Consider the following 12,621-nt stretch of genomic DNA (forward strand, 5'->3'; position numbering starts at 1 on the left):
CCTCCATGGTCTCCCCGAACTCTTCCCAGGCCCGAGTTTTTGCTTCCGCAACCGCTGGGGCGGTTTGCTGCCGAGTGTGACGTGGCTGGGATGAGAATCAGCACCTCCAAGTCCGAGGTCATGGTGCTCCACCGGAAAAAGGTGGTTTGCCATCTCCAGGTTGGAGGAAAGTCCTTACCCCAGGTGGAGGAGTTTAAGTATCTCGGGGTTTTGTTCACGAGTGAGGGAAGGATGGAACGTGAGATTGACAGGCGGATCGGTGCAGCGGCAGCAGTAATGCGGTCGATGTATCGGTCCGTTGTGGTGAAGAAGAAGCTGAGTCGAAAGGCAAAGCTCTCGATTTACCGGTCAATCTACGTTCCTACTCTCACCTATGGTCTTGAGCTTTGGATCATGACCGAAAGGACAAGATCTCGGATACAAGCGGCCGAAATAAGTTTCCTTCGAAGGGTGGCAGGGCGCACTCTTATGAATAGGGTGAGGAGCTCTGACACCCGGGAGGAGCTCGGAGTAGAGTCGCTGCTCCTCCACATCGATAGAAGCCAGCTGAGGTGGCTCGGGCATCTGTTTCGGATGCCTCCTGGACGCCTACCTAGTGAGGTGTTCCAGGCATGTCCCACCGGGAGGCGGCCTCGGGGAAGACCCAGGACACTCTGGAGGGACTATGTCTCTCGGCTGGCCTGGGAACGCCTCGGGATCCCCCCGGAGGAGCTGAAGGAAGTGTCTGGGGATAGGGAAGTCTGGGGTTCTCTTCTAAGACTCCTGCCCCCACGACCCAGCCCCGGAAAAGCGGCAGAAGATGAATTAATGAATGAATGAATGCACCCGCTTCAAATGTTACCACTCGATTGAATGGGCAATAGCAGTGGTTATCGCCTGATAGATATGGGTATTCTGCACCTACTAGTAGACTCAGAAGGCTGTAATCATCCATCCACATGGTTAACCAGCTATACTAATGGAGAAGAGTCCAGATCCAGATCTGTTTTTACATTACTGTGAAGGTTGGGGTAGGGATAGATGTTAATTAAATATAATTATTGGGAAATTTAATAAATAATATAAATATTTCTCGTCAACTTTCAGCTGCAGCTGTATGTGATCTATAGCTATAGCTGATTACTCATAACGCCTTTTCAATCAAATGATAACATTCGAATCGGCTGATTGATCTAACTTGAGGTGAACTTGAGGTCTAAATGTGAAGAAATTATTTTTATGTAAATAATTTACAATTCCTTAGAAACAAATGGAAAGACAGAATTTAAGCTATTTCAAAATGCAGTCATTTTACATTATAAAATGACAGTGGAGTATATAATCTTAATAATTCAGATTCGGAGCTATGCATTTCATATCTACACATCTTTATAACTTGAGGTTTATAGTCCAACTATTACTTTAATGGCGATTAAATTGTTAAATATATAGCAAGTTACCACCAATCATGACTCAAAAGCCCATGTTAATTCATAGCATTAACCCAGCTGTGTGAGAATGGAGCTATTTTAAAAACTATTAATGTGATATGGCACCTTGAGTGTAAATGCAATCTGGCATATCACATCTCATTATTTCTTCAATTCTTATCAAACAGCAAGATACTTACATATGTGCACTGCAAATGTCCGCATTTAACCTCAAGGTCAAAAGCAATTTGGGGTGGAAAACTAGGACATTAGCATACCATTTCAACGACTAACGCTCAGGCAACTGCAGACTTTGCGATCCTACCGGAGTCAGTAACTCTGTTGGAAAAAGTTGCCACTGTCTTCAAGGTAAATGCATTTCACTTTAGCTTTTCAATCATAAATGTTACTCCGGTTGAGCCATTCCTGCTAGATAACATTAATTCAGCTAGGTGCATTGGAATGAGAGCTAAAATCACTTCAGTTTGGGAGGCGAAGCTATGTTGAAAATGTCAATTATCATTCCGCATGGTTATGCAAATGACGTCGAGGGAGACGACGAGTTAATACATCTGGTATTGCTGGAAATATCTGACGCTCAATCTCCGGTTGGCATTTAGAGTCACTCAAAACTATTCATGCACGCTCATTTTTCGTACTGTCACCTGATGTTCGATGTCTGCAGTGTCTAAACTATCAATTTGTAAAATAGAGTCTCAATGAAAGTGACTTCTGCTCAACATTTTGTCTGCATTACTGAAAGAACGTGCATATTTTGTAATTACTGGTATCTGTGGGGGAAAACATACTCTTTAATTAGCTTTTTAAAGCAAATAATTATGAACGCAACTTGAACTTGACGTTGTTGTCGATAGACTTAGCAAATTAGTATAGTGTTTCAATAAATAAAACATCTGTTAATGATAAGAACAAGCATTTTTGAATTTCATTGTTAATCCATGTGTGTTATTGCAAAACCACAGTAGATGCATTGAAACAAGGGCTTTTATTTATGTACAAGGCAATAAATAAAACTAACATGTTCAAGAGATGATTTGTTAGCTATGATGCCAAATAAATAGAAACCATTATAAACATTTGGATGGATGGATGGATGGATGGATGGATGGATGGATGAATGGATGGATGGATGGATGGGAGAAAATGGATGGATGGATAAAACATAATATGAAATGGCAAGTGGATGGATTGATGGATCCGAAAAAATGCATGGATGGATAAAACAATATTTTAAATTACAAGTGGGTGAATGAATGGATGAGAAAAAAAAACAGATCTATAAAAATGGATAATAAAAAGTAATATTAAATGGCAAATGGATGGATTAAAAAGGATGGATGGATGGATGAAAAATGTTATAAAAACAATCTAAATAATGGATAGATGGATGGATGGAAAATGTTATAATGACATCATCTGATTTATAGATGGATGGATGGATGGATGGATGGATGGATGGATGGATGGATGGATGGATGGATGGATGGATGGATGGATGGATGGATGAGAAAAAAATGGATGGATGGATGGATGAGAAAAAAAATAGAAGGATGGATAAAACATAATATGAAATGGCAAGTGGGTGGATGGATGAATGGGTGGATGGATGGATGGTTTGTTGATTATGATCAATTATGATGGAGGGATGGATGAATGGATGAATGTATGGATCAGAAAAATGGATGGAATGACAAGTGGATGGATGGATGAATGTATGAATCAGAAAATGGATGGATGGATGGATGGATGGATGGATGGATGGATGGATGGAAGAATGGATATCAAAAAGCAATATTAAATGGCAAATGGGTGGTTGGATCAAAAATGATGGATGGATGTTTGATAAAAAGTTACATTAAATGATGGATTGATGGATGGACGGACGGACGGACGGACGGACGGACGGACGGACGGACGGACGGACGGACGGACAGACAGACAGACAGACAGACAGATAGATAGATAGATAGACTGTAGGTTCTGTAACTATCAGTGTTACCGTTGCAGCAGCTAGTTAATAAAATGTTTAGAATGTCGTTATTAAAGGTTATTTGTTGAGTATCAGTAAGATACAACAGTTACAAAGGTCAGCTTGAACTGGGGAAGATTGAACCTGTAATAATACACAGGCAACAGCAGGATGTAATCTTCACATGGCATTTCTTCCATGTTCAGTTTTCTTAAAAAAAAAACGAATCCCTTCAAAAATATCTGGCTAAAGCATAATCCCCCGGTTGACCTTTCAGGACCAAAACTGAGGCAAAGCTCACAAAATCTATTCATTAGTGTCACAAAGTCTGAGACATACGACACAGACTCGGATTCTGAACTCCTTGATCCCACAGTGCACCATTCATGCTTGTTACCCTCCACAAGGTTGTCTGTCACCATTAAGACATGTTAAATCGGTGGATTTAAAGGGATATTTCCTTCAAAAATGTATATGTTGTCACAATTTTCAAACCCTTTGGTTTTATGTGCTCTGTGGACTACAAAAGGAGATGTTTATGCTGCTGTTTATTTTCCTTTGAATGAAAGTCAATGGTGACCCGAGGCTGTCAAGCTTCAAAAAGCAACATTAAAGTACAATCACAGTAATAATGTTGGTCTTGTCCTCAAATAAAGCTATACAGAATTGTCACTTTAGAAGACTTGTAATAAATTTACCGGACATTTTTTGTCCTTTTGTAGCGTAAAAGCCCCTGGGCACCATTCGCTTTTATTGAATAAGACATGCCAGTTTTTCTTTACCAAATTTTTACCAAACTTTTTTTTACATTTTTTTTTAAAACAATTTTTTCACACACTTCTTTGATAAAAAAAAAACTTTGTATCATAGCAAGAAAAAAATGTGTGCTTATTCATTACATAAAAGCTTTGAATAATCATTTTGTGTATGTATATCTACATATACACTCACCTGCCACTTTATTCAGCATACCTGTCCAACTGCTCAATAACACAAATTTCTAATGAGCCAATCATATGGTGCTGCAGTTCAAACTGAGCATCAGAATGGGGAAGAAAGGAGATTTAAGTGACCTTGAACATGACATGGATGTTGGAGCCAGACAGGCTGGTTTGAGCATTTCAGAAACTGCTGATCTACTGGGATTTTCACGCACAACCATCTCTAGGGTTTACAGAGAATGGTCTGAAAAAGAGAAAATATCCAGTCAGCTGCAGTTCTGTGGGCACAAATGCCTTGTTGATGCCAGAGGTTAGAGGAGAATGGCCAGACTAGTACAGCTGATAGAAAGGCAAGAGTAACTCAAATAACCACTCGTTACAATCAAGGTATGCAGGAGAGCATCTCTGAACAAACAACATGTACAACCTTGAGGCGGATGGGCTACAGCAGCAGAAGGCCACATTGGGTGCCACTCCTCTCAGGAAACAACAGAAAACTGAGGCTAAAATTCACACAGGCTCACCAAAGTTGGACAATAGAAGATTGGAAATACAATGCCTGGTCTGATGAATCTCGATTTCTTTGGATGGTAGGGTCAGAATTTGGCTTCAACAATATGAAAGAATTTAACCATTCAACGGATGTATCAACGGTTCAGGCTGGTGGTGATGGTGTAATGGTGTGGGGGATATTTTCTTGGCACACTTTGGGCCCATTAGTACCAATTAAGCATTGTGTCAATGCCACATCCTACCTGAGTATTGTTGCTGACCATGTCCATCCCTTTATGACCACAGTGCACCGTTTTCTGATGGCTATTTCCAGCAGGATAACGCACCAAATCATAAAGCGTGAATCATCTCAGAGTGGTTTCTTGAACATTACAATGAGTTCACTGTACTCAAATGGCCTCCAGAGTCACCAGAGCTCAATCCAATAGAGCACCTTTGGGATGTGGTGGAACAGGAGATCGGCATCATGGATGTGCAGCCGACTAATCTGGACCTAAATATCAGAGGAACATTTCCAGTATCTTGTTGAATCTATGCCACGAAGGATTAAGGCAGTTCTGAGGGCAAAAGGGGTCCAACCAGATACTAGTAAGGTGTACCTAATAAAGTGACCGGTAAGTATCTATACAAATGTGTGTGCATATAAAAGTTTATTCTGTTGCACAAGATTTTTTTCAGGATTTCAAGCTAAACCTAACGTTTATTCTGGCATTACAAAGACAGTACAGAAGACTTTTGAGTTTGTGTTTGTACAAGATGTGAGAATGAGAGATTATAGTTTTTCTTGAAATACAATAAATTTGATTTTTTTTTATTTGATTTAAAATTTAAACATATAAAGGAATAAGTGTCTGTTTATTTTTGTAAATGTTTTAATTAAGAACCTAGCTCAATAATTCATTCATTCACTCTTAATTTAGTGGCATTCTCGTGCAATGAACTACATTTTATGACAGTTTAAGGTTTTTCTTTAAATAAAATGATAAATATTTGTATTTGATTTTTATTCCAGAGTAAAAAAAAAAAAGTTAATTCCTTGTATTATTTTGTTCATTTGAAATAATTTAAATTAGAAAAAAAATCATAACAGACTTAATTTATTATTACTCACTATTTGATTAGATGCACAGTACTTTATATGCATTAATCCGGCATTTGCCAAATTCTGTGACATTTCACATCATACGGTAAATATAAAAGCATGCCATCTTCTGCACTTCACAGCATAACTAAAATTCTGCCAATTCAGCTAACATGCCATGCTTATTTTCTTTTGGTCGCTCATTTTCAGATGAATTTGCAGGTCAGAGTCCACCAAACACAAGTCAATACAATGAAATTAAAAACTTGATCACCTATTAGTTCTGCTTTCTTTGTTTCACCAACCATCAAATAGGTTTGAAACAACATGAGGCCATGATGAAATAACCCTCTTGAACCATATTCTCTTGAATATTCATCATGGCGTTGAGAAAAACTCCCCAACAGACAGTAAGACAGCAATGGCCAGAACATTTGCATGAAAGAATCGCATGATTTACACATCTCTAATCCACACTGTATGCAATTCATTACAGAAGCTCCTCAAATGACCTCTTTAAACAGACAACCTGCACTAAATACCCTTATTCCTTTGACCTCAAAGCCCCAGACTCAAGGTTATGTTGAAAGGATGCAGAACCCCACCATTATCTTCAGTCTGGAGAATCTGTTTGAACAGAACGTAACGCTCTCCCTAAGGAGACTTGCTAACCTTGCTGTGAACTGAAGAGGTTTTTCCTCCTGTGCTAAGCTAACAATGAGGGTTTTGTCCTTGGGAATAAATTTCACTTTGTTACGCTGAACGATGTGCTACTGTATAACTTGTTCGAAGGTTGCTTCATCTCATTTCAGATTACAAAAGCGCTGCGAAAACATCAGAACGGAGATATTACAGAATGGTTTGATCTACGTTCGCAATTGCACTCGATCTAGACCATTTAATTCCTTTGAATACATTTCGTGCCACAGCTGAAGTTTCCTCAAGGCGAGAAACAGATCGCACAGATGTTCTGCCATCATGTCTTTTAGTTTTTAGATCAAAATGAGAGCTAAATGAACATATTATGGTGATTCTCATTTGTTTCTTCTAACTAAAAACTTCTCTTTTTTTCTTTGTCTTCAGTGTAATATTGTTGATGCCCACAAAGCGACATGTGCAGCAAAACAATAGCATCTTTTTTTGGCGTTTTGGAAATATTCCCCCATGAAATTCCTCCATTTTAGATTGCTTCATGAAAAGCATAATGAAGGCTTGTAATATTTCTGGTAACCTGTTGCTTTGAAAGCATCAAACAAAAGACAGTCTTTCTTTGCAGGTGCACCTGTTTCTATCAGCTTGCATATTTTTGTGATAATGATGAAGGACAGAGAGCTGTAAAATAAAAAAATAAAAAATAATAATTAAAATGTGACTGTTTGGGGTAGAAACAATTATCACTCAGTAAATGTGACAATTTATTACTAAGACACGAAAAGTCATGTAATTAAACAGGTATAATACTAATAAAATGTGCTTTTGGAGAGACAATAAATCCATTTGTTTTATATTATACCATTTCGTTTATAGAAGTCAGGGTTATATCAAAATTTACAATACTTATTTTGCTAGCGCACATTGTTATTTTGTAGGTGAACTAGGCAAATTTATCCACAAATTTACCAAAATGGTTTTGGTAGCCAAACGAAGTCTGACCATTTGCTTCCATGTTAAGAGTTGCGGTCCTTCTCTGTATCTCCGTACATTATTTATAACCATGCCCGTCTTGCTGTTAGTTTGCTTCACTGGTAAGCTAGGCATAATTCTGTTATAAAATTTAATTAGATTTAATATGTCAGTTAACTCTGGCTCTGTGTATTAAATGCTCCACATGTTTTACTCCAAACTCACATCACATCTAAGGATGGCAGAAGTGAAACAGACATTTCTAAATAGTGTCAAGATCCTGAAGTGCACAATACAAGAACAGAGTGATGGATGGATGGATGGATGGATGGATGGATGGATGGATGGATGGATGGATGGATGGATGGATGGATGGTTTGTTGGTATGTATGAATATATGGTTTGTTGATCATGATGGATGGATGGTTTGTTGATTATGATGGATAGAGGGATGGATGGATGGTGTGTTGATTATGGTGAATAGATAGATGATGTGTTGATTATGGTGATTGGACAGATAGGACAGATAAATGGATGGATGAATGAATGGACAGATGTTTGGTGGTATGGATGGATGGATGGATGGATAGATGGATAGATTGTTGATTATGATGGATAGACGGATGGTTTGTTTGTTGACTATGATGGATAGATAGATGGATGGTTTATTAGTGATGATGGAAGGATTGATGGACTGAAAAGCTAATGGTTTGTTGATTATGATGGATAGATGGTTGTATGGTTTGTTGATTATGATGAATGATGGATGGTATGTTGATTATGATGGATGGATGGATGGATGGGCGGATGGACAAACTAACTGATTGTTTGTTAATTAGGATGGATGGATGGATGGATGGATGGATGGATGGATGGTTGAACAAATGGACAGATGGTTTGTTGATTACGATTGTTGAATGGATGGATGGATGGATGGATTGTTGATTATGATGGAAAGATGGATGGTTCGTGGATTATGATGGATAGATGGATGGTTTGTTGATTATGATGGAAGGATGAATGGACGAACAGGCTAATGGTTTGTTGATTTGGATGGATGGATGGATGGATGGATGGATAGATGGATGTTTTGTTTATTTTGATGGATTGATGGATGTGATTAGCTATAAAATCAAACAACAGCAAAATACTAGTATACAATGGAGCCAGTCTGCTGATTGCTTGAAAACAAAAGTTATTAAACACAAAACAGTTTTCACTCTGAATATAAACAGATTTAAATTTTTAATTAAATATAACAAAACAGCAAGGGACACAGTTAACAAAAAGTGGGATTTCGAAGTGAAAAGACTAAAGCTGTATTTCCTTGCAAAACATTTGCCAAAAATTTTAACAAATCATTTGTTAGTATAAAAAGATGTTGGGATGCCAGAAAGTTGTAATGATTTTTATTTTTTTTTTGAAAGGACATCCTTCCTGCAGTGCAACAGCGCAGTAATGAACTCCTCTGAGCGGTTTCACAAAATGTTAGTAAATTACAGGGCAATTTAAAAAGACCCAGTGCCACTATTGCATCCATCCCGCCAGCAGACACATGCATTTCTATTGTTCAAAAATAGCAGCCTCCACTATCATTCACACGGTCTGCTGTAGTCAGTTAGGAATTAATTTGAGTCCTGACCCTGAAGCAACTGGACTGGATATGATGACAAATCTCATACGGGGAGCGGCTCATGGCCTGAACATTTTTTATCTGTCACACAGTTGTGTCGGCATAGCAGGCGTCTCTTCAGAAGCACGGTGGGGGCATGTTACCGTTTTAACTTTGTTTACTAATCAGCAAGTATCCAGCAGAAAGAAAACCATGGCAGAGGTTTCCAGTGAATTCAGTGACAAAAAAACAGTGTTAATGGTATGTCAGTGCATAAAATGAGATATGCAATGTAAAATTGTTATGCTGTAGCCCTATCAGAGTTATTTGTGTTGTTGTTGTTGTTGTTTTTATTCATTATCTGAATGCTCACCAAACTTAAAAAGATAAAGGTCCATATGTTATGATCTGAATAAGAAAAAATATTTTGCACGGTCAATAAAAAAACTACATCTATGGTTGTGCTGCTTGGCCAAGAATCATTAGATAAATGTTTGACTTTTTTCAAAAATATCATAATCATCTATAAACCTTGACTTGTAGTTAGATTTTTTTTTAAATGTGCCATTCAGATCAGAACCACTAATATACATATAGTTGAAGTCAGAATTATTAGCCCCCCTTTGATATTTATTTAATATTTCCTAAATGATGTTTAACCGAGCAAGGAAATTTTCACAGTATGTCTGATAATATTCTTTCTTCTGGAATTTTTTTTTTTTTTTTTTTTTTGGCTAGAATAAAAGCAGTTTTAATTTTTTTTAAAAACCATTTGAAGAACAAAATTATTAGCCCCTTTAAGCTATTTTTTCTCAATAGTCTACAGAAAAAAACATCATAATACAATAACTTGCCTTATTATTTAAGCCTTTAAGCTATATAGAAGTGTCTTGAAAAATATCTAGTCAAATAATATTTATTGTCATCATGGCAAAGATAAAATAAAACCGTTATTACAGACAAGTTATTAACTAAATCAAATCAGCGGGATGCCTGACTTTAACTGCAGTTTGGCAGTTTCACTTTAACTCATGAACATTTCATTCATCCCTCGTGACAAACTGGGGTATTAGACACAATTAAGGAGTAAGGACTGGTAAGAGTGTTAAGGAATTTAATAACACACACCAAATGGAAAGAAAAAAACTTCTACATTTCGCAATGTGTGTTTGTGTGTGCATTTGTGTGCGGTCCTTTACTGACAGCCGTGTGTGTGGATCTTGTCGGAAAATATGGTGAAAAGTCCTACATGTAATAGTAATGGTAATAGTTTGATCGCGGTGTTTACTTCAATAATGCCACTAATGTATGCATACTTCGTGTCTTGATTCCATTACTGTTTAGTTCAGTAATGACTCTAGACGGATTAAGGTAATCAAAAATCACTATTTCGAGCTTATGTAGGCCCTACAGTTCAAAGTTCAACTGAATAAACAGTTAGTAAACACAAGTACATCTTACTGGACCATTTATTTTCATAACCAATTATTGTAGCACAAAAAAAAAAATTAAACATACTTCAACTGTATGTATATATACACACATAATTCATTGTTACATGCATTTATTAATTGAGAAAGCCAACATACTGTTCTTGATGCGAACTCATGGTGACGTTGTGTTTAAACATGCTAGCCCTGTATAAAACTATGTTAGGAGTCTACTAACAACAAGCTAATGTATAGTAACAAGATGCAAAAACATGCTATTGATGTGCTAAAGCAAATTAGATAGATGCAATCATCGTTAAAGCTAAACAAACATCTAAAATTGTGTTGGCACTAACATCTAGATAAACTACACTAAAATTGACCTTTCTTTCTACTTGAGCACAGCTAGACCTGAATCTCACAAAGCTGTTTCAAATACTCAGGCAAGTCTTTTGCAAGATACAAAACCTTACAACAGTCTCTTGATACTGTAGAAAAATAATAAAAGTTATATAAGTGGGTAAAGCTAAACCTAAGCTAAAACTCTCTATTAAGACAATACTCTATAGTGTTCATTGATTACTTACCTTTTTTATTGTAAAATTATGTTCCTGGGATAACACTAGGCAACATTTTTCCTTCTATTCCCCTTTTTTTTAATGATGACCCATTCACAAAAGGTCAACTGTGCAGTTATACTGCCAATTGAAGGGCTACTAAAGTGAATAATAGGCTAATAACAGAAGTGTTTGTACATACATAACATTAACCTCCGATCTTTCAAGACAGTTTAATGTCTGTTTTCAGTGGTTTATCTAAGATGGCTCAAGTTGATGTTTTTTCCCTCTCCAGAACCCCATGTGGCCACACATATTTGAGCTATTACTCACATTAAGCCACCAAAATGAGTTCATTAATGTTTAATGAGAAGTGTTTCATATGAAGGATAAAATAAGTAAATGATACAATGACCTGCAGATTGCAGAGAAAAAAAAAACTAATAAATTATTTAATTGTCATATGAAGGAAAATATATTTCAATAACCAGTACAAAATTCTGTTATAAATTAGGCAGGAAGGATGGATGGATGGATGGATGAGTGGACGGAAAAACAGACAGACGATGGTTGGATGGACAGACGAAAGGAACAGATAGAAAGGATTCAGATGGATGGATGGATGAATGGACAGGTAGAGCGATAGATAGGCAGGTCGACGGACGGACGGACGGACAGACAGACGGACGGACAGATGGACGGACGGACAGATGGACAGATGGACAGACAGACAGACAGACAGACAGACAGACAGACAGACAGACAGACAGACAGACAGACAGACAGACAGACAGACAGATAGACAGACAGACAGACAGACATGAGGAAAAGGTGATGTGAGCACAGCTCACTGAAAACAATAGCCATAACCAGAGCTATAACTAGATGCAGTCCTGGTCATTTGGCTCCGCTGGTCCATCTCAACAAGCTTTATGACTCATGGAACTTTGCAAGCAAGAAGCAATATGTTGGCTTTATTGTGAAACCCTGAAACAGGTGTTAAGACTGCAGGAGAGTCTAAATAAAAAGTCAATGAACACAGGCTTAGACAGAGGTTTTATAGAAGCAGTGCAGAAGGGCTGCTTGAGAATGTGGCACAAGAGCTATTATTGTGAAGTAAAAAGTACAAGGACAAGTATTGATTTATTTATAAAATAAATAATTTAAAAAGTAAAACACAAAAAAAACTAATATAAAACTAAAAATACATAATACTAGTTTTCATAGTATTTTGTGAGAAGATGGTGATATCATAAAGGTTATTGATACTGACGGTAAAAATGAGCACAAATAAATCGGCACACATTAGAGCAATTTATTGGGCATCTGTATACAAACCAACAAGGGACTACGTTTCATTGTGATTCCTGTCATGACTAACATCCTATTTTAATAGTGCACTGTATAAAGTAGGGCTGGGCAATTAATTCAGATCCTATAATCAACATTTTTCAGGTAGATTTTT

General features: G+C 37.3%; 2 protein-coding genes across 6 annotated transcripts in view; one reads left to right on the forward strand and one right to left on the reverse strand.

Annotated features, from left to right (window-relative positions):
* opcml (opioid binding protein/cell adhesion molecule-like) overlaps positions 1-12,621 on the reverse strand; it is a 375,490-nt gene that overhangs the window by 175,474 nt on the left and 187,395 nt on the right. The window contains exon 2 of one of the 5 annotated variants that reach the window (XM_087269343.1): positions 5,096-5,346. The exons of the other annotated variants lie outside the window; for them this stretch is intronic. The gene's annotated coding sequence lies outside the window, so the exon portion shown is untranslated. The remainder of the gene's footprint in view (positions 1-5,095; positions 5,347-12,621) is intronic. 5 annotated transcript variants of the gene reach the window in all.
* The window catches only part of LOC147842129 (uncharacterized), a 183,112-nt gene that overhangs the window by 35,547 nt on the left and 134,944 nt on the right, over positions 1-12,621 (forward strand). The gene's annotated exons all lie outside the window — the stretch shown is intronic.

The sequence above is a fragment of the Danio rerio genome, chromosome 10 (assembly GCF_052040795.2).
Source record: "Danio rerio strain M-AB ecotype USA chromosome 10, GRCz13ab, whole genome shotgun sequence".
Classification (NCBI taxonomy): domain Eukaryota; kingdom Metazoa; phylum Chordata; class Actinopteri; order Cypriniformes; family Danionidae; genus Danio; species Danio rerio.